This window comes from Meleagris gallopavo, chromosome 5, assembly GCF_000146605.3.
Source record: "Meleagris gallopavo isolate NT-WF06-2002-E0010 breed Aviagen turkey brand Nicholas breeding stock chromosome 5, Turkey_5.1, whole genome shotgun sequence".
In the NCBI taxonomy this organism is placed as follows: Eukaryota; Metazoa; Chordata; class Aves; order Galliformes; family Phasianidae; genus Meleagris; species Meleagris gallopavo.
Genome location: NC_015015.2, coordinates 23589658 through 23614308, shown reverse-complemented (window position 1 = coordinate 23614308; position 24651 = coordinate 23589658). Strand labels below are relative to the sequence as shown.

The 24651-nt window shown below is 44.8% G+C and overlaps 3 long non-coding RNA genes across 4 annotated transcripts; all 3 read right to left on the bottom strand.

Moving 5' to 3' along the window:
* Window positions 1–1658: 1658 nt before the first annotated feature.
* Window positions 1659–3524, bottom strand: LOC109368007. The gene is made up of 3 exons (XR_002115643.1): window positions 3436–3524; window positions 2801–2867; window positions 1659–1857 (listed from the first exon to the last, which is right to left on the bottom strand). It is a non-coding gene; the product is annotated as an uncharacterized LOC109368007 (long non-coding RNA).
* Window positions 3525–4306: 782 nt separating this feature from the next.
* Window positions 4307–10495, bottom strand: LOC109368005. 2 transcript variants are annotated; one of them, XR_002115639.2, is made up of 4 exons: window positions 10404–10495; window positions 9638–10027; window positions 5981–6083; window positions 4307–5842 (listed from the first exon to the last, which is right to left on the bottom strand). It is a non-coding gene; the product is annotated as an uncharacterized LOC109368005 (long non-coding RNA). The 2 variants fall into 2 exon arrangements; XR_002115641.2 differs by lacking the exon at window positions 9638–10027 and having other exon boundaries at window positions 4309–5842; window positions 10404–10473.
* Window positions 10496–13601: 3106 nt separating this feature from the next.
* On the bottom strand, window positions 13602–17920 carry LOC109367757. The gene is made up of 3 exons (XR_002115151.2): window positions 17061–17920; window positions 16895–16966; window positions 13602–16315 (listed from the first exon to the last, which is right to left on the bottom strand). It is a non-coding gene; the product is annotated as an uncharacterized LOC109367757 (long non-coding RNA).
* Between the last annotated feature and the right edge of the window lie 6731 nt (window positions 17921–24651).

The following is a 24651-nucleotide window of genomic DNA, read 5'->3' as shown; positions in this document are numbered from 1 at the left end:
TATAAACTTGGTTAAAACGTTACTTTGTCATTCTTTCTCAATAATGACAGGCAGAAGTGGCACTTGTGCAGCTAAAGCACAAAATCCCCTCGAATTCACAGTAAGATACAACAAGTTCTCATTACTGAGTTCTTACACACTTGTGTACCTATGCAGCGGCCCTCACTGGGGCTTTGTTGACAATCTCCAAGAACCAGGCATGCAGCAACTTGGGTTGAATGCAACAAGGGACACACAGAAGAAGGTATACCCACTGTGCTACCATTATCCTGTTAGTGAGTGACCCGCAATGGCTACACTTGCGAACCATTGTTCACTTGACCTCTACCGCACAACCCCATACATGGGCATGGCACACACACCACATCTGACACAACTTCCCCCAAGATGATCCCTACCAACTGAAAAAGCACCGGAGCTGCTATGGTGTGAGATCATCTCTCAGAACCTCTCATCCCACCAAAAAAATCTAAGCGAAACCTTTGCTCCTGAAAGTATTTTCTGAGAAAATGCACACCGAAACATCCCAGCCAGAAGGGCCCGTTGCAGCAAAGGGCACATGTGAGAAGTTCTCTTTACTCAGTGCCACTGTATGAAATTATTTCTAAATGAAAGCCTTTCATGCTAAGTGGGAAAACAAACAAATGTCAGCAGAGCTGGCCTTGATGGGTCTCCCAGCACATCGAGGTTTGCCATTACCGCAGCTGAAAGCAAGGGGTGGACATTCACCTTTCTTCTTCCACTGCTTAGAATAATAAATAAATAAATAAATAAATAAATAAAGGAACTGCTCCTCTGCAAGCCACATTTAACCACAGGCAAGAAGAGATTAATGAGCATCCTTTGTTAAAACCTGAGCAGGAATCGCACATCACAGAAAACACTTAATCTCAAATTGGAGCAAGGAGAAATTCTGTGTTTTGACAAAGACAAAAAGATACAAGGAGTTAAACATCTTTTCAGTCTTACCAGGATGACTTCATTTCTACATAGACGAGTACAACCCACAGAACCCAGCACCTCCTCACTCCTACTCCAACATCTTTTGAACTGCACATTCTCACACAAGCATCTGCAGCCACCTCTCTTTAGTTATTAAGCTAAGAATGTGTGTCAGCAAAACATTTTCTAACATTAGTCTTCAAGATTTATTTTATACACATGAAGGCAGCTCTGGTTTCCAACTCTGCATTTCCAGAAAATCTGGCAAGAAAAATTTGTGTAATGGTTTGTTTAACGGAAGATTGGAATGCATCGTGAAACCTACAGGATGGGCTGCCCTGATCTCTGAGATGCTTATGGGAGATGGATGCAGCCCTCCAGGCCAGCTGGCTTTGTCAGCAGCAGATCTCAAATCCATGCCCACACGAATGGTTTCATAGCATGAATGAGAACATCATATTGCAGTCCCATAACGATGTATGGGGCTGAGACACACACTACTTGGCTACAGCCTCTCTGCAGCCATCAGCAGCTGCAAGCAGCCCCTGCTGCAATCTGAGTGACACCAGCTGTGTCCCCATCCCACATTCTCTCCTCCTGGTGCAGGTGCCCTTTCCCTCCAGTACAGAGCATCCTGATCCTTGTCAGCCTCAGAGCACAGGTGCACTCCTCAAGGGCTGCATGCCCAGAGGATTACCTAGCCTATATCTTAAATTCCTGACATTTCTGGAGGGCAAGAGATAAGACTTTTTAACTAGGAAAGCAGAAATATTTTTTTTTTATTTTTCAGAGAGAAGTTAGATTTTACAGCCCTTCTCTCTAGTAATCATTCGTTTGGATCTCAGCACCATCCTGTATCACCATGATTCATGACAAGTCTGTGAGTTATGCAAGTAAATGTGTGTACTTCTGAGCCTAGGGGAAAAAAAAAAAAAGTCAGCTACAAAGCAGAAAAACCCTTGCAGCCTTAACAAAGTGCAACTGTGTTTCTGCTGCGATGTAGATTAATGTAGTGGGTGTAAAGAGAGATCAACAAATGGTAAAGGCATGGGGAAACCTCTATGGAAAGACATCGAAGAGACAGAAACTGTCTGCTTTACAAAGAAAATGAGAAAGAAGGGTGTGCTGCAAGTGTATAAAGCATGAACAGGCTAACAACAGTAAGTCCTTAATGCTTTCTCCTAGAAAAAAAAAAAAATACATTCAGTGAAGTTGATGCTCAGAATATGCAAAACCTTGGAAAAATACAATTTTTACACAGTGCACAGTGTGTGAAACTCAGCAGTACCTGACTCAGGAACTCAGTGGGACATATCAAGGGAGAGCAGAGAATGCCCTGAGCATCCCACATGCAGTGCCAGGCAGGCTTCCTGCCTTCCCCTGGAAGAGAAGCAGCACTGAGTTTGTGCAGCTCCTGCACAGCCCTGTCCTGCTGAGCATGCACACCCAAGAGAAGCGGCCAGTCCGCACAGCCAACCTCCTATCTGGTACTGTTCCTGTACCAGGTTCTAGGATCTCTAGCCAATAGCTCTGTTTGGGTTCTCCTATCATTCATCCCTGATGATGACTACATTAATTCCTGCTTAACTTCAGCTTTAGAAAAATCAACTAGATACAATTTGATTTTTGTGTCTGAAAGCTCTAAAGCTTCACACAGTCTATTCACAATGTGTTCTGTTCAATTAGATGAACCCTGGTTTAATATTATACTTCTGCTACTCATCATCTCAGAAAAAAAACATGTTATTAACAACTGATGCTATTTGACACAAGTAAAGGCTTTGGTGGTTGTCTGTCTTTGTCAGTGATGACAACTAGCAATTCCATCTCCGCATTAATTATAACAGTGACTTCTCACATGAGGCAAGCAATGGTGAAGAATGTTTCCATAGGCGCAGAACTGGCTCTGTGGCTGTTTTCTTGGTCTTTTAGGGGCAAGATAGAAACCATTTTGAACGCAATCAGATCATCATATACCATCACTAATCAGCTTAGCAACATGCTTCAGTGGGTTACTGAAAATCCAGTATTTTGTGGGTTGAACATTACACTTCCACAAGCAAGTCTCTACAAGAGCTGTCACCACTGAATACTGATAATGTCACACCAGATTACGCAGGTCTGGGCCTCCTGCCCCAGACTTCTTACTGGCTTCATGCTCGTTTACATCTCTCTGTGCCTGATACCTCACATTCTCACCCAAGTTTTGTAATTCCTTGGAAATATGTGGGAGAAGACTCAACTCCTCACTGTGGTAACTGCAAGAGGACCCACAACACCTTCACAAGATAGAGATGTTTAACACTATAACGTAATGGGAAACACAGCAAGCGACAGCAGGATAGGAGAGTTCCAGGTTGTAGTAAGGAATGATAAGCTCAAGTGCAGAAACCACAGACACAGAAACAAAGAAAGAAAGAAAGGAAGGAAGGAAGAAAGAAAGAAAAAACAAAAACAACAGCAACAAAAACAAACAAACAAAAAACTTCTTACCTTCAGAAGGCCTCAGGTACACAGGGATCTCCAATAAGGTTCCCTCACCTCCACTGCCAACCCTGAAATGAGGTCTGGGAAGGGGTGGATCCTGGCTCAAGCCCTTCTGGTCACTCAGGTTCATTGCATGCAGCTGAACTCCCCTAGGTTGGCCCTGCCTTCCCCCCAGGTGCTCAATCACTGCTTCAAGCCATGACTTAGCATTTCCACTACAAGATGGTACAGCTGAGGCCTCTTTGGCTGCCCTGAGTTGTGTGTAGTGAGGTGGAAGTCAGCCTCTTCTCCCAAGTAACAGTAATAGGACAAGTGCGACCTTGAGTTGCATCATGGGCAGTTCAGTTCGGATACCAAGAAAAGCTTCTTCTCCGAGAGTGGTAAGGCCCTGAAAGGCAGACTTTTTCAGGGAAGTTTCCCAAATCCTCTCCCATCTTGAAGCTCTCAGTCACTGGCAGGGCTGTCAGATTTCTCTGCTCTTCAGCTCAGGAGAAAACAGCTCTGGGCCCTGAGCCATCTCAGCACAGCTCTGAAGCTCCAGCTCTCACAGCATCCACACCTGCCTCCTCGCTGCCAGCCTGATGCTGCCCGATGGCCATTCAAGTGCTGGGCATGTGGGGGCAGGAGCTGGGGAGTGGGCTGGGGGTGGCCACCTGCTGTGACAGGTCACCTCACCTGCTCTGCCCCAAAGTGATCAACTCAGCTCTCCATTCAGTTCAGCCGCTGTTCAACTTTGGAGGCAGGGAAAGAGCTGCTTCTGCTGATTTTTGTCTGCCTTGCCAAAGCAAATTTCATGCATGAAAATGTGAGATAGGTTTCTCTCCAGCACTTAGGGATAATCAGCCAAGACCGATTAAATGAAAGTATGAAAAATAAAATCACTCAGGGATAGCTATCTTTTGAAGGCAATGCATTCAGTTATCAGGTGTGCTTTGATGAAGCTGTTCTAGCAGTGTGTCTTATTTCTTCTGGTGCTCAGATCACTTATAGAATAACCCAAACTGCTCCTTCTGTACTGACACTGTGTCACCACACATGAGGAAATGTGAATGTAAAAATCTGAAAAGTAAAATGTGTGACATTGCCCAGCAGTGATGAATAGTATGGAGCAGCTCCAACACCCTGCTCGTGTCACAGCCATCGAGCTGACAGAAAACAGGGTTCATGCTCTAGACTAATTATTTTTGCACAGTTAGACATACCATCTCTATTCCTGGTATTTAACTTATCTCTTATGTGTACATAAGCTCAGTAAAGTCCTTATAAACAAATTTGGAATGCATTAATAATAGGAGAGATCTACGGGACATGGTGCATACTTGCATGCCTGCCCAAAGTCCAGAAAAAAATTACTAGTTTTACTTAAGTAGGTTTTTTCTTTTTTTCCCTTTATCCTTTCTGAAATATAATCTGCCTCATGAAAGCTAGCAATTATCCCAATTTTCTGATTCTTTCTCAGTTATCCAGCCCTCAGTGTGTATGCCTACAACACATGTGATGTTGGTGGAGCCCTTCTGGCAGCACCGCATGGCATTTACTGCTCAGAAACCTAGCAGTGACTCTACACGTTCTTTTCTCATGTGTTATGCTGAAGATGTACAAGTTGCTTTGCACTGTGTAACCTAATGATGACGACTTTACTGCCAAGGTAAACTTTTGCATTGTGATATTAAAGGTTAAACCTCAATTATGGTGTGACAGCAGTCTGGATCTTTTCCGTACACTTTATTTTGTAAATTATGTTTACTTTCTAATCAAGACAAGAAAAAAGATTGTTAATTCTCCTGTCAGCCTTTTGAAGAATTATTACTGTGATCCCTCTCCAGTCTTGCAAAATCTATGAGATTTCAGCATTCGCTTGCCAGTGTTATCATGTATTTTCAGTCTTCTTTTAACGTCCAGTGCTAGATGATCATGAACAACATTAAATTAGCTCTTGAACTATCAAATTCAGCTTTCTTGGAATGAGTTTAAAATGGACTCATCTGTGAATACGAACAGTTGTGCAGGTGCTGTTTATTTGATGTCAGAGGGCAGCACTTTCTGTCCTCGATGGACTGCTCTGATAGTGGGTCCAACTCATTCTCTGATGCATTTCCATAAGATACCTCATTAGAAGTCCGTGCAGTAACACCTATAACTTGCTGAGCTGAGCACAGCAATTTATGAGGCTGCCTCTGAAGCTGTGAATGTGCTGGTATCACTTTCACAGAGGTGTGTTGACAGGTGCAGTTGACACAGTGACCCCAAAATCTTTATGCAGCATTCGTGGCAAGAGCAGCTCTTCCCAACCCAGCTGGCACCAAGCGTCCCGCTTCCCACATGGTCCCATTGCTGCATCTGGAATCACGTCTGCAGCTCAGTGTCATTGCTGCCAAAGGGGCTTGGCTGTGAGCTCCAGGGCGTGCAGGGACTGTGTGGGCAGATAATAGCAAGTTTATTGTCATCACATTCCTCTAATGCATGTGCTCATTCAGAGAGTTACACAAAAAGCTCTTTGTGCTTGCAGATGCATTGCTTCCATCTGTTTTCACAGAGAAGAAAATGATACCTGTGTGAGGCAGCCCACAGCCATTTCCCTGCTACAATCACCGCTGAGAAATACTTCTTAGATGGACACAGCCCCCAAAAGCAGCTGTGTGTGAATACAGCACCTGCAAGGCATCAGACACGGAGAGGTTTACTGTTGGTTTTGTCTGTCTGTTTTTTTTTTGTTTATTAAGCAGCAACTCCAAAATCTAGATGGAGATAACAGCAATTGGCTGTAACAGTAACATCAGGAGCCTCAGCCCAGGGTGAGATCCCTTGTGCTAGAATCTGATAAGATGCACAGTGAAAAGAAGTTCTATCTCCAAAGCACTCCTGGCCATGATCTGATTGAGCTTGCCAGCCTGCTGGGGAGCTACCAGCTCCTGCAAATGACTGAGGTGCCAAAGGGATACTTAACGGGAGAAACAGTTAAAGAAAACCAAATAAATGAGTTACATCAGTGTTTATGGTAGAGGAACTCAGGGAGGCTTCTGCAGCAGTTACTTTATACAGGGGCTGAGCAGAACCTGCTCATATTCATTGGATGAATGGAGGTGCTACGAGAGACAGTTTAGTAGCTTAGTGGATAGTAATGGTGGGAGGAGGATGGTTGGACTAGATGACTTTGTAGGTCCTTTCCAACCTTCTGATTCTATGATTCAGATGCAGGGAAACTCTTAGAACAAATGAATGAAAAGAACAGTAACAAATCACCACAACCAGCCTTCACACAGATCTTATAATGTATGTAAATATACTACAGTTGAACTAAGTATTTTGGGATATAACCTGCTTCTTAAGTTGGTCTTGATGCCAGAACTGCAAAGGGCATCCATGACACCATTTTCAAAGCTAGAAGTCCAGAAGTGATGTGAGAAAAAGATAAACCAGTGTTTGTTGCCTATGCCACTAGATGTGAATGGTACAGAGAAGAGGAATTGCTATGGTTTCTGCAGAGGGGATCTGTGGCTCCATTACCTGTGGGAACTCTTTGAAACAATCCTCATCCCAGGGTGTTCAAAGGTTGTCAGCCCTGAGCACCTTGATCCAAGCTAGTCTGCCCTTGTCAGGGAACTGGACAAGACAAGCAAATAGGACTGCAATTCCATAGTCACAAGTGACAAGAAAAATGCACTAACCTACACCGTAACTGAACTGCAATATTCATTGCCACAGGGCACCATTCAAAAGCAGAAATTATTTTAAAGATACAAGCATATTAACTGAGAAAAGATCTGTTGATGGCAGCACACACGAATTGGGTTCGACTTCTAGCATCAGTCTGCACCCCCTGTTTGCTTTGCACACTCTGAACTCCAGCTGTAGGCTACTGGGGGGGGCATTATGGTATTATTTTGACCATTGTGGCTGTTCTCATGCATAAGAAAGCAAGTGGTGTATGTAGTGTTGTGCAAGGGGAAGAAAGCAGCAGCAAAACCAATGTGAATAATTGCTTTTGGAAGCTAATTATCATCAATTAGCCTTTCACCTTTGGCTGACAAAAACTACCTCTTGAATATTCATTTCAATTGCCTTGACCAGGCTCTGTCACACTGGGGTTTCCCCTGTACGCTAGCTGGCACAGAATAGTTATTGTGGCACGGAGGGCCACAAACGGCCAAAGCAGCGTGCCTGGCTGTTTGTGAACAAGAAGCTTTAGGTTTGTGCACTCAAGTGTTTAAGTTAGGAGCATGGAGAAGGAAGCTGGTGCACGTGGCTTTGTCAAACAGGCTCAGTAACAGAACCTGACTTGCAGGGAGTTGTTAGTGGCCCAAGAGGGACTGTGAATGTTGTTTGATGTTTAAAAACAAACAAAATGAAAGAATACATGAAAATATACAGCCAAGGGAGAAGAGACTAAACAAATAAATCCTCACTGACTGCAAATCATTGCTCATTTCTCCCCAGCAGGATAAATTTGCCTTTCTCAAAGCCCAACAAATGCTTTGGAAAGCAAGAGGCTGTTCAACATCCAGATGTTATGTCATGCAGCCATTCCTTCACCACTGTCATCAGCACCCCTGTGAAGTCCATGAGCAGGCTCAGCTGTGGGGCCAGGAAAGCTGATGCATGTAGAAGGATGTATCCCCAGAGCTGAGATGGGGCAGCTGAACGGCATTGCAAACCTGGTGCTTTAGGTACTCAGCACTAATGTTTTTCCTTCTCTACACCAGTCTGCCTATTGTGTCACATTGCTCCAGTTGGAATAAAACATAGATCTCAGCTATTGCCTCTTAAAAAGCAAAGCTCAAGGAGCCCTGGCAGTGTATAAAGCCTTCCTCACCCCTTCTCCAATGGTAATGCTTAAACTTGACTGCCCTGCATAACTTCCAGTGATTGCAGCATCCAATCACTGAAAAACCAACATATCTATTCAGGGCACATTCTGTTCCTCCACAAATCATCCACACATTTCCTTCCTTTCATAAATGCTGTGATAACAGCTGAAAAGTGAGAGAAAAATAAAGCTGTGTGATATATGTGAAATGCAAAATGGTTGCTCTGTTCTGGCACCATTTGTGTACTCATTTCTCCCCATCAGCCACAAGAAGGAGGGTCATAAGTAGAACAAGGCAGGGACTGTGAGGGAAGGCAATGTTTTTCGTTAGGTTAACTGGTACTGTTAGTCTCACTATGACAGTGACTCTTTTAACCATATTTATATTGAAAACTCATCCTTAGAAAATAGAGCTCAGAAATTCAGAGATAATTGAAAAACAGAGGTACACAGAATGATGGAAGTGCTTCCTGCCTTCCCGAGTCCTAGCACAGGAATATAGTGCCCTGTTTCCTGACCAGCACACAAGCTGAAAGCAACATCAGCATTGTCACTTACCTCTCTGAAGATTTATCAGTTGTAGTGGCACCTGTCCCAAGAACATTTATATGTTGTATCAATAAAGCCAACTCTAAAACCCCTCAGGGATTAAAACTCATACTGGGATAGAAATCTGTGCTTCATGCAGATAGCATTAGATCTGGCTGTCAGACCTCAAACACGTGACATAATAATCATCATCAGAACATACTACATGTTCTTTAGTTCAAGCAAACTAGCCCCCAGCCTCTTTGGCTCTGCTCAAGACTGCAGGGTTTGATCAAGCAAGAATGGTGGCAACCCCTGTGGAGGAGCACCATGGGGCTGGGCTCGTTAACATGCTGAGAAAGCCCCATCCTACAGGACAAAGCACCATCGAAGGCTCATTTTAATGTTGCAGAGTTGAATAAGCCTGCAAACAAAAAATATATCATTATCTGGCACATCTTGTAATTCTTGTTCAAGCATTTTACATAATTTGCTGCTACTTTCAACTTGTCTGTTCCCCATGTGGCACTGCTTGACAAAGGGGAGATAGTAAGCTATCTATTCTTGGAACATTTTCTATTGCTTATTGTCATGTGGCTTCAGGCCAGACCCTAATTCCAAGGAGAAAAAACACGTACATAATATCAGGAATAGGACTGTCTAGTGGAAATCAGTGCAGCTTTAAGGAGTGGTTTAGTAAACACTTCATTCCCTCTCTCACCTAGAGCTAGTGGTGAAAAGGGGCCTTCAGGTGATGCCAGATAAGTCAAAGATCAGTCTCATTAGATACAGCCTGAGCACAGGTTCACTGCTTGTCATTTAAAAATGATGAAGGAAGAGCAAGGAAATACATAAGAAATGTCTTTGCCTTACCTGCGCATAGTCAGATGCATCTTTGAGACAGCAACATCTCAAAACTGCCAATTAAGATCGCTTGAGACTCATTAGATGACACAAACCTCTGCTTTACAGTTTCACAAGTGTTCATAGCTACTGAGAGTGGCCCTCTGCTTCCATTTAGGGGCACTCGGGACTCAGGTGTGCCTCTGCTCTGCTGTGAGCAGCCACACCCCTCAGCTGCATGAGGAAGCTCCTGCACCTTCAAAGGCAGAGTTCCCTGGTTCAGCAGGTAAAAACACAGGGGGACATCTGACATACAGAATGTTGTGGACTTTTTCATGTATCAAAGGTGTAGAAAGAGGTGATTCACTTGAAGCAATTGTTATTTTGGTGCTCACTAAAGAACAGAAAGACTTTTCTCTCCTGCAAGTGAAATAAAACCCAAGGCATTAATATTAATGCTAAAACATGGAAACATTTGTTTAAAAGTAAATAAAAGCATCAGTGACTAATTCCAATCACAACCACCTCACAGCATCATCCATTTTTCTCAGAGTAATGGAACAGTGCCTTAGGTATGTGTGCAATAAATACTAATTAAATGGTGCTGGGGGCAATGAGCATACCTCACCTCATGTGCAGAGACACTGCTTTGCAGAGGATACCAAAGCATTATTAGACTGTGTACAATTAACAAATGTACGATTAGAAGAGTAGTGAGGTTAGGATGGTATTTAATAGGTTTATAGTCAGAAAGATTATCATGGTGGAAAGCAATAATCAAAAATAAAATGCTCACCCATGTCCAAGGCTCTCAGTAGAAAACTCCAAAAGGAGAGATCTCCAGAAAGAGACCCCTTAAATGGGGTCTAGGAGAGGTGCAGCCAGGCTCCACCCCTCTCAGTCACACAGGTGAATTGCCTTCACTTGTGCTCCCAGGGCTAACTCAGTTTTTGCCTCAGGTGATCAATCAGTGGTTTAGGCCGTGACTCAACAGTTTCCATACATAGTGTTATGACTTTTTTTCTGCAGTAAAAGAAAGTGAATGCACTTGGGAGGACACAAATGCCTCATAATAAGACAGATTTGCTGCAATATCCAAGTCTCCCTTGCAACATGGCTCAGGCTGATGTTCTGGAAAGAGTTCTGTCTCCAAACTGTTGTAGGAAATCAGCTTTGGGTGTTTGTTTCACAACCTGCAAGTGCTCTGGAGTCTTGCATGAAGTGTTAATTAGAGGAATGTAGGGTTTATTTGCATCCCAGATGCTGTAGCATGTTCATTTCACAGAGAGAACAGAAGAATTGCTCAGGCTGCCACTCAGCAAAGTGTGACCAAGGTGATTCCCTGTATGGCAGTGCCAATGACTGATGCCCGGGCTGGGCTTCTCCAGGCACAGTGCCAGGACATGCCCTGTGGAGCACCACTGTGCTGTTTGAGTGGTGTAAATGCGGATAGATAAACTCACCTGCTGAGTCTGTGTGAGAGATCTGTTAACTCTGTAGGCAGATAATCTCCTTATGCTGCCTGCCCTCAGCTGCACACAGCTTTACAGCGAGGGAAGCAGCCTTCCCTGCAGTGCAGGATGCAATTACAGTGAGGTTGTCCCCACACTGACAGCTCCAAGGCAGTGCTGGAGCCGCCGATGCAAGCAGAGCTGCCTACAGCACCGTGCCCCTGTTTCAGCCAGGTGGGACAGACAAACCCCTTCACGCTGTCTTGCTGTCAGGGAGTCTATGCCTGGTAGCAGATTGCTGCAAAATGGATGTCCCCTCAGAGGATGGTTTCTTGCTTTTTGTCTTTCCCATCCATTTCTTTAAAGAGCCGCCATGCAGTTTGCCATCCTGCAGCAACAGGACTCACCCTGCAGCAGCCCTCTGCAAGTGCAGGGCAGCAGGGAAGGAGGGACACAAGCTGGAGTGTGGTAGTATCGGCACCTTGATCTTCTGCCTCCAGGTCTCAGCCACTCTTAGAGCAAAGGTTGCTCATAATTTTCCTTCTTTAGCACAGGCTCTTTCTGTTGTTTTATTGTCTTACGTGGGTGTGATTAATTCCCTCCCGCATGGCTACTGTTGCGAAGTGTTTACAATCTTCTAACAAGTCTTTTCCCTCACCCCTCCAAATCACTCTAAGATGCACGACTCAGATTTCACAGGTCTGGCTTCTTCTCCTTCTCAAGTCTCTCCTCAGTCCTTGTTGCCTAGGCATTTTTCTCTTTGCCCTTCTCAGCATTTTTTAATTTAATTTGTGGTGCATTTTTGTGAAGAAAGACAAAAATAGAGGAACAGGATCACGGAGCAGTCTTGCCTGCAGCAGCGCCCCCCCTACTCACCATACTGGGCTGTATTCTGCAGAGCATACAGAGGCTCCTCCAGCTGCAATATGCACTTAACTCCAGAAAAATATCTGGTTTGAACCCTTTGCATTTTAGGGCTAAGCTAGGCAAAGTAAAACCTGACTTCAACGTCTGTGTTAGTTATTCTCATTGCTTAGCTTTCAGATTCCACCTACTGGAGGAATTGCATTAGCTCTGGGCTTGGGTGTGTGTTTTTTTTTTTTCCTTTTTATTTATTCTGTATAATAATACAAAAACAGTGATTTTAAAGGAGTATTCAAAAATCCCATTTCAACTAACATTCTACATTTCAAACCTGGCTCGAAACAGATTGAGACGATCGTGGAGAAGGACTGAAGGCAGACTCAACATGGAGGTAAATTCTCTATCAGTAAGCCATGACAGGTGAATAAACACTGAAGTAATATAAATTATCAAAAGAAGAGAAGATGATAATCATAGCTGTCACTGCTATCAATTTCATATCAAAGAAGCACTGTTCCCTGGAGAGACAGGAACAGCCTTAAAGTAATAAAAGAACAGTATGAAAGTACTACATGCTAAGCTGGGGGATGCAGTCAGTGGGTCTGCTAAGAGCCTTCTGCAATAAAATCCAGCAGTGTCCCCAGGGCTGTAGTAATGGGTAAGAGATCCCAGCACATCCCTTGAAAGGAAAGGGGCTTTGTGAGATTCACAGAGGCAACAAAAGGAGAGGCAATGCTGAGTTTTGTTTTCTCCCCTCCTGGCTCTGGGTGACATTAACTGTCCCGAAGCCAGGAAGCTAGAGAGATCTCTTGGTGCAGGGTGAGCTGCAGCTTGTGGTTCAGATGCCTTTTTGCCTTTCATCACATTTCTCAAACCAAAGAAGTAGCAAAATGCTGCTGCTTTCAAATGTCCTGTTCGTTATCTGCATCATGATTTGGATATGCTTGTTATCATCTGCAACCCTTTAGACGTGCTGTGTTTCTGTACAGGCTTTTGACCCACTCAGCTTGGTGGTCTATGTCTAATGGCAGACTTTGGCTTTATGTCATATGGAACAAACACATTAACAGAAAATGATCTCTTCAATAAACAGAAAATGTATTGAAGAGATGCCTGAAATGATGCCCTGCACAAATTACAGATCAGGATTGACAGGAATGACAGAACAAGGGAAAAAGGGCTGAAATCAGCTTTCTCCAAATTAAATTTGGATTCACATGCAGTTGCTGAAGCAAATCCTATGCACTTCTAGCTGTACTCATTCAAAAGAGCGAGGGTGTGGCAAGCATTTCGCATGCAGGCCTACAGCAATAGCATCAGTTAGCTAGTCCTGATCGGTTCTTTAGCTAAAAGATTGTTACTCAGTAGATCTTGCAATAGTAACAACTGGCAAGGGAGGACCTTTTCCTGAGAAAAATGAAAATAATCTAAGATCGTTTTTTAAAAAAAGAAAAAGGAAGTGTCAGGGAGAAGAACTGGCCAGCTAGTAACATGATTCAGAAGTATTGAATGCAATATACAGTAGGAAGCCAAGAAAACGAGACAGACTTGCCAAAGATGCTCTCACCAGTATGAGGTCAGGGCCCTGATGTGCCAGTTTCCAGACACCACAACATCCTTCCTGCAGGCATGAAGAAGGATAGTGGCTGGTCATTAACCAGGCTAAAGGCCTGCGAGGAGTCCAGCCTCAGCTCTTTCTGGGCTATTATCTCCAATTAATTTAAATACCCTGTGACATTACTTCTCCTTGTGAACAGAGTCTCTAAAAGCTGTTAAAAACCTCAAGGCTGTGTAGAAGAACTTATAGCTTTGATAAGTGGAGACAAGAGGAGGGTCGCTTATCCAAATTAGAGAGGCAGATGCAGAAGTATACTTGCTGATTGAATCCAGAAAGGAAATCTTTGTCCTCGAGACAAAGCCAATTAGTGTGACTCGTGATTGCATGTCCCACAAAGGGCATTTTGTGGGAGGAAGAAGAAAAAGTCCTTATTAAATTTTGAGAAGGTGATGTATTTCTTGTCCTTCATTCCGTACACTGGGCAGAACCTTTCTCTAGTGATTGTAGCGGACTGAGCCTTCTGTTTTTTTGACCAACATGCAAGACTCCAGCTCTTCTGCTTTTCAATCTCTAACTCAGCACAGGACACACCAAAACTTGCTGATCTCCACAGCAAAATCCTGAGAATATGTGGCATCCTTCCAGGGACTGAATGCTAGATCTGACTCATTGCCTATTTTGTTTATATACTCACCATATTTGCTACCCACTTGTGCATCAGCATAGCTCATGTCACCAAGTTAGAAAATGAGACAGACTTGTCAGAGACCAAATACAATCCTTGGTTTGACTCAGCGGAGTTTACGTAGTGCTATCCATATATAATGTGCTGATGCAGGTTGAATGACACCTAAAAGGGCAGCTTGTCAGAGCTTCCCAGTATTTACCTGCCCCCAGAAAAAAAGCCCAGCATGCTGAAATTAATTGGCAACCTCTGATAGCTTCAGAAATAATAGAAATCAATATACATAGTTCGCAATTGAAACCTCTCTGAAAAGACTTGCTGGCTTCTCCCAGTGGTAGGAGTGACTCCCACAGTGGGTGCTCCTCTCCCTCCCCAGACTCTTGCTCACCGCTGCACGTAGAATACAAGATGATTCTGATTTAGACTTGCACGTCTGCAAAAGTTTGATTCATCTGTACCCCTGGCTCCAAGCCTGACTGTCTTGTCACGGGCTCTGGACAGGTGCTGTTGGGGAAGTGACAGGAGTAGTGGCTTCAGGAGAAATGCAGGACAGTGCACGATGTCCTGCCTAGACTGACTGCTGTGCTAACAGCCACGGGTATCCTGTCTGCAGTGTGACAAGGAATCACCACAGATAGCACCTGCATAGGGTGGCTTCCTGGGATAACATTCCATGTTACTGTTCAGGATATGTTTGTTTTATGTATAGCAATATTAATCTCAAATCTGGACTCAGGTTTCTATAGCACTCAGCTCTTCCCACTGTAAAGTCTCCAGCTCGGCACTTCACTTCTCTGTTTTGTGACAAAGCAGCCACCAGCTGTAGTACTACATAGGGTTGTGACCACAGGTGACTGCCACAAGATGAAGGAACAGATAAATATATTCACATATAGATCCTACTTCACTATGTAAATTCCCTTAGAATAAAAAAGAGCAACGACATGACAGGCCCCTGCAGTGATGCCTTCGTGCCATCAAAAGGAAACTGAGAGAGGAACAAACAGATATGGTGGGATTTCACTTTTTCAGTGGGTGGTTTAGATGCACTACTTGGCCCTGAAGGACTGTGGCTATCAAAGCATTCAGTACTATGGGGGACATGGTCCTGCAGCAGCTCAGAGCATTGCTCAGTTGGTGGGTGGTGACACCTAGTCTGGAACCTTGCCTGGGATTCACTTAAAAATATATGATATCCTGTGACCAAATGAGTTCACAGCAGGGATTCTTCTGTCCTAGAAATCTCCCATATTATTTCTGTCAGAGAATTCATCTCTTCCCCTGCTGGAGAACTACTGGATCCCTCCGTGGTGATCCAGCATCATGCCAGGCAATGGCCATAAGGTGCTGTGTACTGTAGGTAGAGAAAGAGATGGCACTCATGTGCCTGAGGCCCCAGGAGGGCTGGTCCTTCCGCAACAAACCTCTCCCCTGATTGCAGTCCCTGAGCTGGAGGCTGTGAGGCTGTAGAAGTTAATGGCAGCATCCTTTTGTCCACAGGATCAGTAATAAGGAGGGGCGGATGTACCACAGCTTCTCCTGCCAGGTGCTGTTCGCACTCCCCCTGGGTCAGGATTGGTGCACGTAAATAGCAGCAGAGACCATCTCAGCATGTCCCCAGTTTCTGGTGTGAGCAGGTACAGCTGGATTTTATTTATTTTTTGATTCTATTTAAAGAAGGAGAATAATCTTTGATATATTGGAAAACTTCTGTAATTCCTCAAAGACCCTACAGAATATGATAAAAGCCTCAGGATCCCTGAAGTGAGTAACAGACTAGGAATGCTGTTCTCTCTTTCATAAATCAAAAAACAGCAATTTTCTTGAATTCAGTCCTGTTATTACGGTTTGCCCCATTTCCAACATGAACCACCAGCCCTCATCGCTATATGTAGCTCTGTAATTGCATCCCCTGAATCCAAGAGGATATGTTAACTCTCGCAGAGGACAAGTTTGCCATCTCCAACCAGTAATTCCTATGATTTATGTTCTTGTGGCAGCACAGACGAGTGGCAGAGCTCTGAGCATCTCGCAGAGCAGAGGAGCTGGAGGGCACTGTGCAGGAGCAACGCAGAACGGCGGAACGTAGCACAGAGCCTGCCTCCAAACCTGTGAACTATCACACTTACTCCGACTTGTGCAACAGAGCTCTGAGGGGAGGAAAATGGAAAACAAAAGCATTAGTGTCTGACCTAAAGGTTGGATACAGTCTATTAATTTGAGTAACAATTAAGTTCAATTCCAAATACTCCCAATCCATCATTGCTTCTGTGTTTCCCAGCCATTCAATGTCCTATCCACACCCTCTTGCTAAAACTTAATCAGCAGGAGGGAGAGTTGTTGTTTCCTAACATGCTCTTATTTCATTGCTTAGGTCTGGATCCATTCCTGCTCTTACAATTTGTACATGTTAAACATTGTGTGCTCTCAATATTTACCTATTTTTAACCCTGACTCATTCTGTTTATTTCCATAATGCATGCCTTTCTACATCTTACTTCTGATGCTTGTATTCATTTTTTAAACTACAGAATATCCTCATTTATTTTCATTTGTAAGCACTTCTGTAGTTACTATTTTCGGCTCAGCTTTAACCCTTCTTGTCCAGCTCTTGTGTTTTCTGGGATATGGGAGGTGGAAGCTCTTTTTGCAGTACAGAGTAACAGGGGCTGCTGCAGTCCTCTGCACCCTCAGCTCACAGCAGCTGCCTGCTCATCACAAACACTCACCTTGTTCACGCTTTCCTCTGCAGAAATGCCAGTGCCCCCCAAATCACCTGATGAAGCATTCCATCTCTTACCCTGTCGTAGCACAAAGACAGAATGAGAAGTGTCAGGAGACAAATGATCTCATAGCTCAGCTAGCAACCGAAAATCAAAATGAAGATGTAAGTACCAGATCCTGGGGGAGGCTGATGTGGTCAGCAAAGGAAAGAAGCCCCCACCCTTGCACTGCCCATAATGTATCTTCGTCCGCTTTCAGCTGCCCCTCTCCCCATCCCCCAGGGAGGCTAATTACAAATGTAGGGCACGCAGGGGCTGCGTTAACATCACCACACAGCAGATGTGGAGCTGGGGTTGTCAGGAGGCTGCGGGTGACCCCTGACCCTTGAGGCAGGGCCACGATGAGGCCTCCACCACCCTACTGGGGAGGCTGCCTGGGCCTCCTCCCCATCAGCCAACAAAGCAGCAGGCAGCAGGACTAATGCCACTCTATGAATAAGCCGGCATCAAATAAGCGAGGCTGGAGGCTTTCTTCCCCTGTAATACAATTTGCCAGTGGCTGGGAGCCTCCCCTCACGTCGCTGGGGCCTTGCTCAGACAAATCAGGGCGGGCGCTGCTTGCACAGCTGCAACATTCTAGGAGTTATTTTCTCCTCCTTTGTGTCATCCCCTAAAGAAAAAGGAGAAAAATAAATACAAATTCCGTCTGTGCAGGATATGACAGCGAGGAGCATTGTGCTGGGCACTGCTCATCCTCCTCCCACCCCCTGGACACGACGCCCGCCCTCATTAGTCGAACTTTTCATACAGAGGCTGCTGCCTGAATTAATTTAGGATCTTTTAGTGGATCCTATTCAGAGTGGCTTAAAAGGGCTTCAGCTAAGTGCAGAGAATCTGTTTCTCCTCACCAGTAATGGCAAGTGCACCCCTTTCAGCATGAACGCTAGCTGGGGAAGGGTTAAATAGAGGCCAGCCTCCCCATATGCCAGGGGCTTTCAGGCCTAACCCAGCAGCTCAGCTGCCCATGCCCTAATGGTGCTGGCTCATAAAGGCATTGTGCACAGCTTCACTAACCCGCCTTCCTCAGGGCACGTCCATGAAAGGGCCTCCGCTGAATGCACGCACGTACAAAGGGGCTCATTCCCTGGGAGATATTTAAACTTCTCCAATGGGCTTGTCTGCTTGCATTCCTCACTGCTCCTCTGTTCCCATGCCACATTTGTTTCAGAGGCCTGTGGGTGACAGCCAAGCGCAGGAAGTGATGGCATGGTGTTCCTGGCCTGATGTCCCCAAGACGAGCTGGTCCAGGATGCCCCAGCCACAGGACCAGGTAATGGCAAGAGCAGAGAGATGTCACCTCAGCAGCTGACAAAGGAAGCATGCGAAGGCAGGAAATGGCCATGGTTAGGGAAGTCCTCTGCCAGAACAGGCAGAGAGAGACTCCCCAGTGCTCCTACACAAGCTCTGCTGGTTAAAATGCAGCAGGGAGTGGGGTGAGAGAGAGCAGAGAGAGCCCCTTTTACAAGGTCTGTAGCTTCTGATCCTTTATATGAAAAATTAGCATCATAATACTTAGCAGTATCACAGTGCCTTTGATTCCTCTCCCATTGTCCCTCTGAAAGACGTGAATGGCATTGCCTACTGATAATTCTCAGCTACAGATCTCTCTTTAGCAGAAGCTCACTAGAATCACCTTGCTCTACAACCAGCCCCATGGAGTTTTGCTGAGCCCAACACATCTGGCCAGCCAGCAGAGACGCAGCATTCATATCGGTAGCCCAGCATGGTAGGAGAGGAACCCAGCAGGCTTTCAGCAGTGCTTCTGTGTTCCTCTGGCAGCTATGGGCATTAATTGGTGCTTTGGCTGAAGGGAGAAGTCCTCCAGTCTGGCATACCATGAAGATGAGTAGAAAGACAGTGTGAGAACAGCATCCTCACTGGTTTTCTTAGTCTTTTGTGCAGATGGATAAGAGATATTTGAAAAGTCCATAGAGTACATTGACATGAAACCACTCCCCAAAGATAATGGCCACCAAAGACAGCTTTTGCAAAATGGCCCCCGGGCAGATAAAGTCTGTAATTCAAATAAATTGTTCTCTTTCAGAGAATTATTGAGCTATGAGTTGAACTTCAGTTTCTAGGAAAAAAAATCATGAAATAATCACTTTTTTTTTTTTTTTTAAGCAACTCAAATAATAAAGCTGAGAAAAGTTGAAGTTAATAGGAATATGTCAAGAATAAATCACATCAACACAACCCAATTTCCTTCTAGACAGGGTAATAGGCTTTGTGGACGTGGCAGGAGCAGTCAATGTCATGTGTCTTCAGCAAGGTTTATGACACCGGTCTTATATGACACACTCATAAACAAGTTAGAGAAGAATGGCCCAAAGGAAGTTTCTATAGACTGGGAATAAAGATAGCTTAAAGCTGCTCAGTTAATTGTCAGGTTGAAGCGATTTATCAGCTGAGATTTTGCAGTGATCTTTCTTGTAGCAGATGTTATTCAATGTTTTCATTAATGACTTAGATGATGGAATGAGAACACACTTATTAAATTTGCAGGTGGCATTAATCTAGGAGAGACTGCAGGCACACTTGATAAGATTAGAATTCAAAATGGTCTTGATAAGATGAAGAAATAGTTTGAAAATAACAGGAGGCACTTCAATAAAGAGAAGTACAAAATGGTATACTTAGGAAGAAATAAACAAATTCTTAAACACGGAATGGAGATGGCTGGATGGGTAGTGGGTTTGCTGGAAGCAGAAGAGCTTATAGAGGATCACACATGCAGGCTTTAGAATATAGTTATCTTTTGATGAAAAAATAGATCAAAATCATATTGGGATGTATGAACGCAATTGGTAAGCCAAATGAAGAGAATCTGCTTTGGTCAAGAAAACCCTGCTTATTAGTGCTGCTTCCACCTTTGGGCACTGCTCCTCCAGAAAGGTGAGAATCAAAGAGGCAGAATCCAGAGGAGTCATACAAGATCTGGAAAACACAAGCCATGAGGAAGGAATTTTGGCTAATTTGGGCTAATTTATTCCAGAAGAGAGGATGAAAACAGCAGGAAGAGCAATAAACCATTCTCTTTGTTTACTGTGGATAAAGGTTTCGGTTGAAGCATAAGAGGCTCAGATTAGATGATGCAAAAGCCTTTCCAGCTGCAGGGACCACTCAGGATTGACACAAACTGCCTTTATATCCAGGTGAGTGATCATGGAGCTGCCTCCTGGTGCTTTGGGTGCACTAACCATTGAGTTACCAACTTTGAAAAGGACCAATACTTGCAAACAGCTCAGGGGTTGCCATCACTACGCAAAATATCAAGTTTTTTCAGTAGAGTGGAGTTTTGCAGTTCTCCTATTCTGGATCAAGGATCTGCCCCATCAGAATGTGGCTGTCCAAGCTCAATTAGAAACGTGCTTGCTGTCCCCTGGGGCTCCTGTGACCAGTAATACGGTGACAAACCTTCCTGAAACAAGCTTGTTTGTTTTCCTTCACTGCTCTCTTCCATTTGCTAATAAACAACCTACACACATATTTAGTCCCATCTAATCTTATGCTTCACTACAAGTGGAATTAAATTGGTTTCTCTTGTATAACAGGAAAAAAAAATCAGTTGCAACCTACGTTATTTCTAAAAGTCAAGAGCCCTCTGGAATTCAAGCTGGTCTTTATTTTTCTCCCAGACTCCTACTTCTCTCTACTGTTTTGAGGAAAAACAGTCTTTTTCTTCTTTTCTGCCAGTAAGCATCCTGGAAGCTTCCCAGGACCAGATGCAGCCAATTTCTAGGATTTGCTGCAAGTGATGGTTTCTTCAGCTTCAGGAGCAGTGAAACGAGCCCAGCTGCTGCCATGCCTTGTCCCCTGCTGCCTGCACTGCTCAGCCCCATGGCCCTGTGTGGGGCCTTGGCTATTGGCACAAGAAGTGGGCAGCCAGCAGCTGTGCAGCCCGGCGCCAGGCACATTGCATCACTGTGAGGCTTAAGACAGCCAAGACATTTCAAAGTACACATCCTTTACCTTCATGTATACATTGCCTTAGCTTAAAATACTGTGATGACAGCTGGTTGTTATAACCCAGGCAGTTACTCTCTTACAAAGCACCTACAGGTTTTTGTGGACGGTTGAATGAAGATCTTTTACAGTCAGAGTGGTTGTTCTTTGGCACATATTAACCTAATGGGACATTTGCAAATAACAACAAAACTCAATAAAAGAGGAGGAGAAACCAAAATTACAAAACTGTAGGCAGCACTCTGGGAGTCACACATGTCCTGCCATACCTGCCACGTCCTCTGCCTGGATCAGGGATGTGCTGCAGGAGCTGCCACTACTGGCATCTCCAACTACTTCTCAGTTCTGCCTTTGTCTGGTGCTAGCTTACTTGAGGGATTGGTGTTTGTACAAGTGTCCTTAACTTCATCTCTCAACTGATACCTAAAGACAAGGGCTTGCCACGCTCATGCTTACAGGAGACGGCAGATCAAAAAGAGCTCTGCACTAAGGCAGATTGATCAAAGGCAACCAGAAGATCACCCTGCATATTATAAGCATTAGAAAAACACAGATGGACCTGGCAAGGGGCTCAGGTCCCTGGGCATGTAACTAATGGACTTCCACAAACCTGAGCTGAAGTTAACAGGACAAATCACTTTGGGCTTCAGTAAAGTAAAGTGTGTGAACACTGTGGAGTTTTTCACCCTTCCCCACAAGGATTTTTCCTATTAAAATGAGTGAGATTTGTCAGACGTGTACACAGGAAAGCTGCTGAGCGATAATTGGTTTCCACTCCACTTCTGTACCATTTGAGAGTACACAGCCTTTATAGATCCACTTCCAAACACACGCTGGAGCTTGCTCTTGTGACAAGCAAGTTTGGGCACTTATGGGCTTCACAATCTTTCCCTCATGTCCTTTCCACTAAAGTGGAGCTGTACTTGCTAATTAGGTTTCCTCTCAGTATTCCCAGTATTCCGCATAAAGCAGGTTCTCATCTCCCTAGCAGTGTTTGTTTTAATTTTATGCCATTTGTCTCCTTGACTACCTGGCCCTACTTAATTCCATGTGCCCCAGAGAAATTATATCTTTCCAAACGATGGAAAAACATAATCACAATTTTACTTGAAAGCATGGGCAGAGGTCACACTCTGCTCATCCTCTGGGGTGCAGGCACATCCCTGCAGCTAGGAGAGGCAGTGGACAGGAAGAAGACCAAGTCTGCACCTCTCACCTCAGAGGACCAAGTCTTCACCATCATCTGTGCAATGCCTCCTGCCAGCTTAGCTTTGTCTCCCTCCTCCCCACACCTAGCCCTAACTGCAAACCCCACCTTTAGGGGCCCATTTCCCCTCATTCCCCAGACCTCGTGATGGCTTTAGTGGGAGCTGGCTCCCCTTCTGCACGAGGGCAGCCGTCTGGCTGCCCAGAAGCACAAGGAGGCCAGCTGGAGGAAGCCTTCTATTTACCCTAATGGGACTGAAAACACGTTCAGTAGATTGGCAAAATATACAGAGAGCAGAACTCAACATGCTGGAAAATATGGGAGTTGGCAAACACATTTGTAGCATTAAAAGTATACACGTAAAGGTGCCAAGCATTATATTTGCATAGCTAGCAGGCACTGGAATGTTTCCATCCCCTAGAGTGCCACCAAGGCACTGCTCTCCAAGGCAGAGGTGTCCTCAGTATTCAATCTTTGGCTGCCAAAAGCTTCAGGATAAATGCATGCATGTCAAATAGGTCAGCACCTGGGCATAATGCAACACTTTTCTCCTGGGTTTTCTTTATTATTAAAGACTCAGTGATGGGTCTCCCATGCCTTGTATGAAGATAAAGATGCTAGTAAAGTCTTATCAGCAAGGGGACAGGGATACCAGAGAGGAAAGCTGGAGGGCTCAGAGCAGAAGTTCCTCTGCCGCTGCTCTCCCTCTGCTCCGGTGCCATGGTTCATGGAGGAATAGGTAACAGGGTGATACCCACTGTTTTCTTCCTCATCCACTTTGTGATAAGGCAGATTTTTTACCAAGCAGGGAGCAATCTGATCTCATGCTTATTTTCATAAATGCAGGGAAGAAATCCTGTTTCCCCTGCTCTGAAAATTTCTTTCATTACTCTGCTTCCATATGACAATAATGAACTTTAAACTAAATAAATACACAGCTCCAAATTGCAATGAAGCTTTCCCCTTGGTGCTGCTGCTGGGCTGCTTACAGGTGGATTTCAAGGCATGCCAAGAACTGTAGATGTCAGAGCCTTTTCTTCTTATTGTCCAGCACCTACGCATCAACCCTAAGCTCTAAGTGCTCTAAGTTACAAACTAGAGCACAGATGCATTGAAAATAAATACATGTATAAAGACAAAACATCCCAAACAGTGGGGTGTGACACCCTCTCCATGCTTCTGCTGAAACCCTCAGTCCTTAGGCATAGTCCGGGGGCTGAAGCAGTTAACTGCAGAGATGGCTGAGCCATTAAAAGTGATGGCCTATATATGCCAAGAAGCCTCACAGTCGCTCTTTGATGTTAGATTTAATCCACAGTTCGCTGTGCAAGCATGGCTGGTTGTACAGCTCCTATAAATTAATTACAAAGGCCTTGTCATGCATGCAGAGAGGGGCACAGCGCCACAAGTGCTGCATGCAGTCACGTAAGGTGTCGGGGGATATCCCACCAGGATTCCTGCTCAGCCCACAAGGTTTGCCCCTCTCTGATGTCCTACACATGAATTGTTAACTCTACTCGAGGAGCACTAAGAGGGTTGCTCTAGGTGGGGCACTCAGGAGAAAGGCAGTGTGTTAGTTAACTCAGGGGTGACTCTGTGCTACCTCACCTATTTACAGGAGACTTCATGGCCTCATGTTAATGTATGTATGCTCCAAGAACAGTGCCTTGTGAAGACCGAATGTAGAGCCTTTAGGAACAGGAGCTACAGCACTGCTCCTCCCTGGGCTAAGAATGAGACCTGATGCCCAGACCAGAAGGTGTCCAGAGACGAAACACAGATGAAGGAACTCTGAGATGCCACGACTTCATATCTCACCCAACACAGCTCTTCTGCACATTTGCTCCATCACTGTTGAGAGGAGCACATTACCTCTTCCTTCCAGGCATGCCACATTATTTCAGCCAGCAACCACTAATGGGCAGAGGAGGAGGCCAAGCAAACTCTATGGAGAAATCAGGCTCTTTTCCACAATGCTGGTCAACCACTGAAACAGGAGAGGCACCTGATCCCGCATCCCACGAGGTTTCCATCCCCAAGCAGAGGTGGCTGCCAGCTGCAGACGTGCTGTGACCTTTGAGCTGCTGCAATAGGACATGGGCAATGGGATGGCTCCTGCCCTGCAGCCTGTCTGTCCTGGGAGAAGTACATGTTCTCACACTTGGTGCAGCTCTAACCAGAGGAAAGGCAAGAAGCTGTGATGGATATGAGACTTTGGACTGGAGGGTTTAATCATCTCCTCTGACCTTACACCTTACAGATGAACCACTCTATGTTTTCTGAAGCATCTTTCAAAGGAAACCATAGGAAATATTTTCTAGTGTCAGAAAATGATGATCTAAAGGGTGAAAATTGAAGTCAGCAAGATCTCTGTGTGCTGCAGGGACAACAAGACAATCATATATAGAGCATAAAAGGGCTGCAATGAGGACTCTTGTGCTGATGGGGTGAGTAAGTAGAGCCAGAAGCAGCTATAAGGCAACAATGAGAAAGCATGGCCAAATTTTGAAAACAAGGATGACAGTCCAGA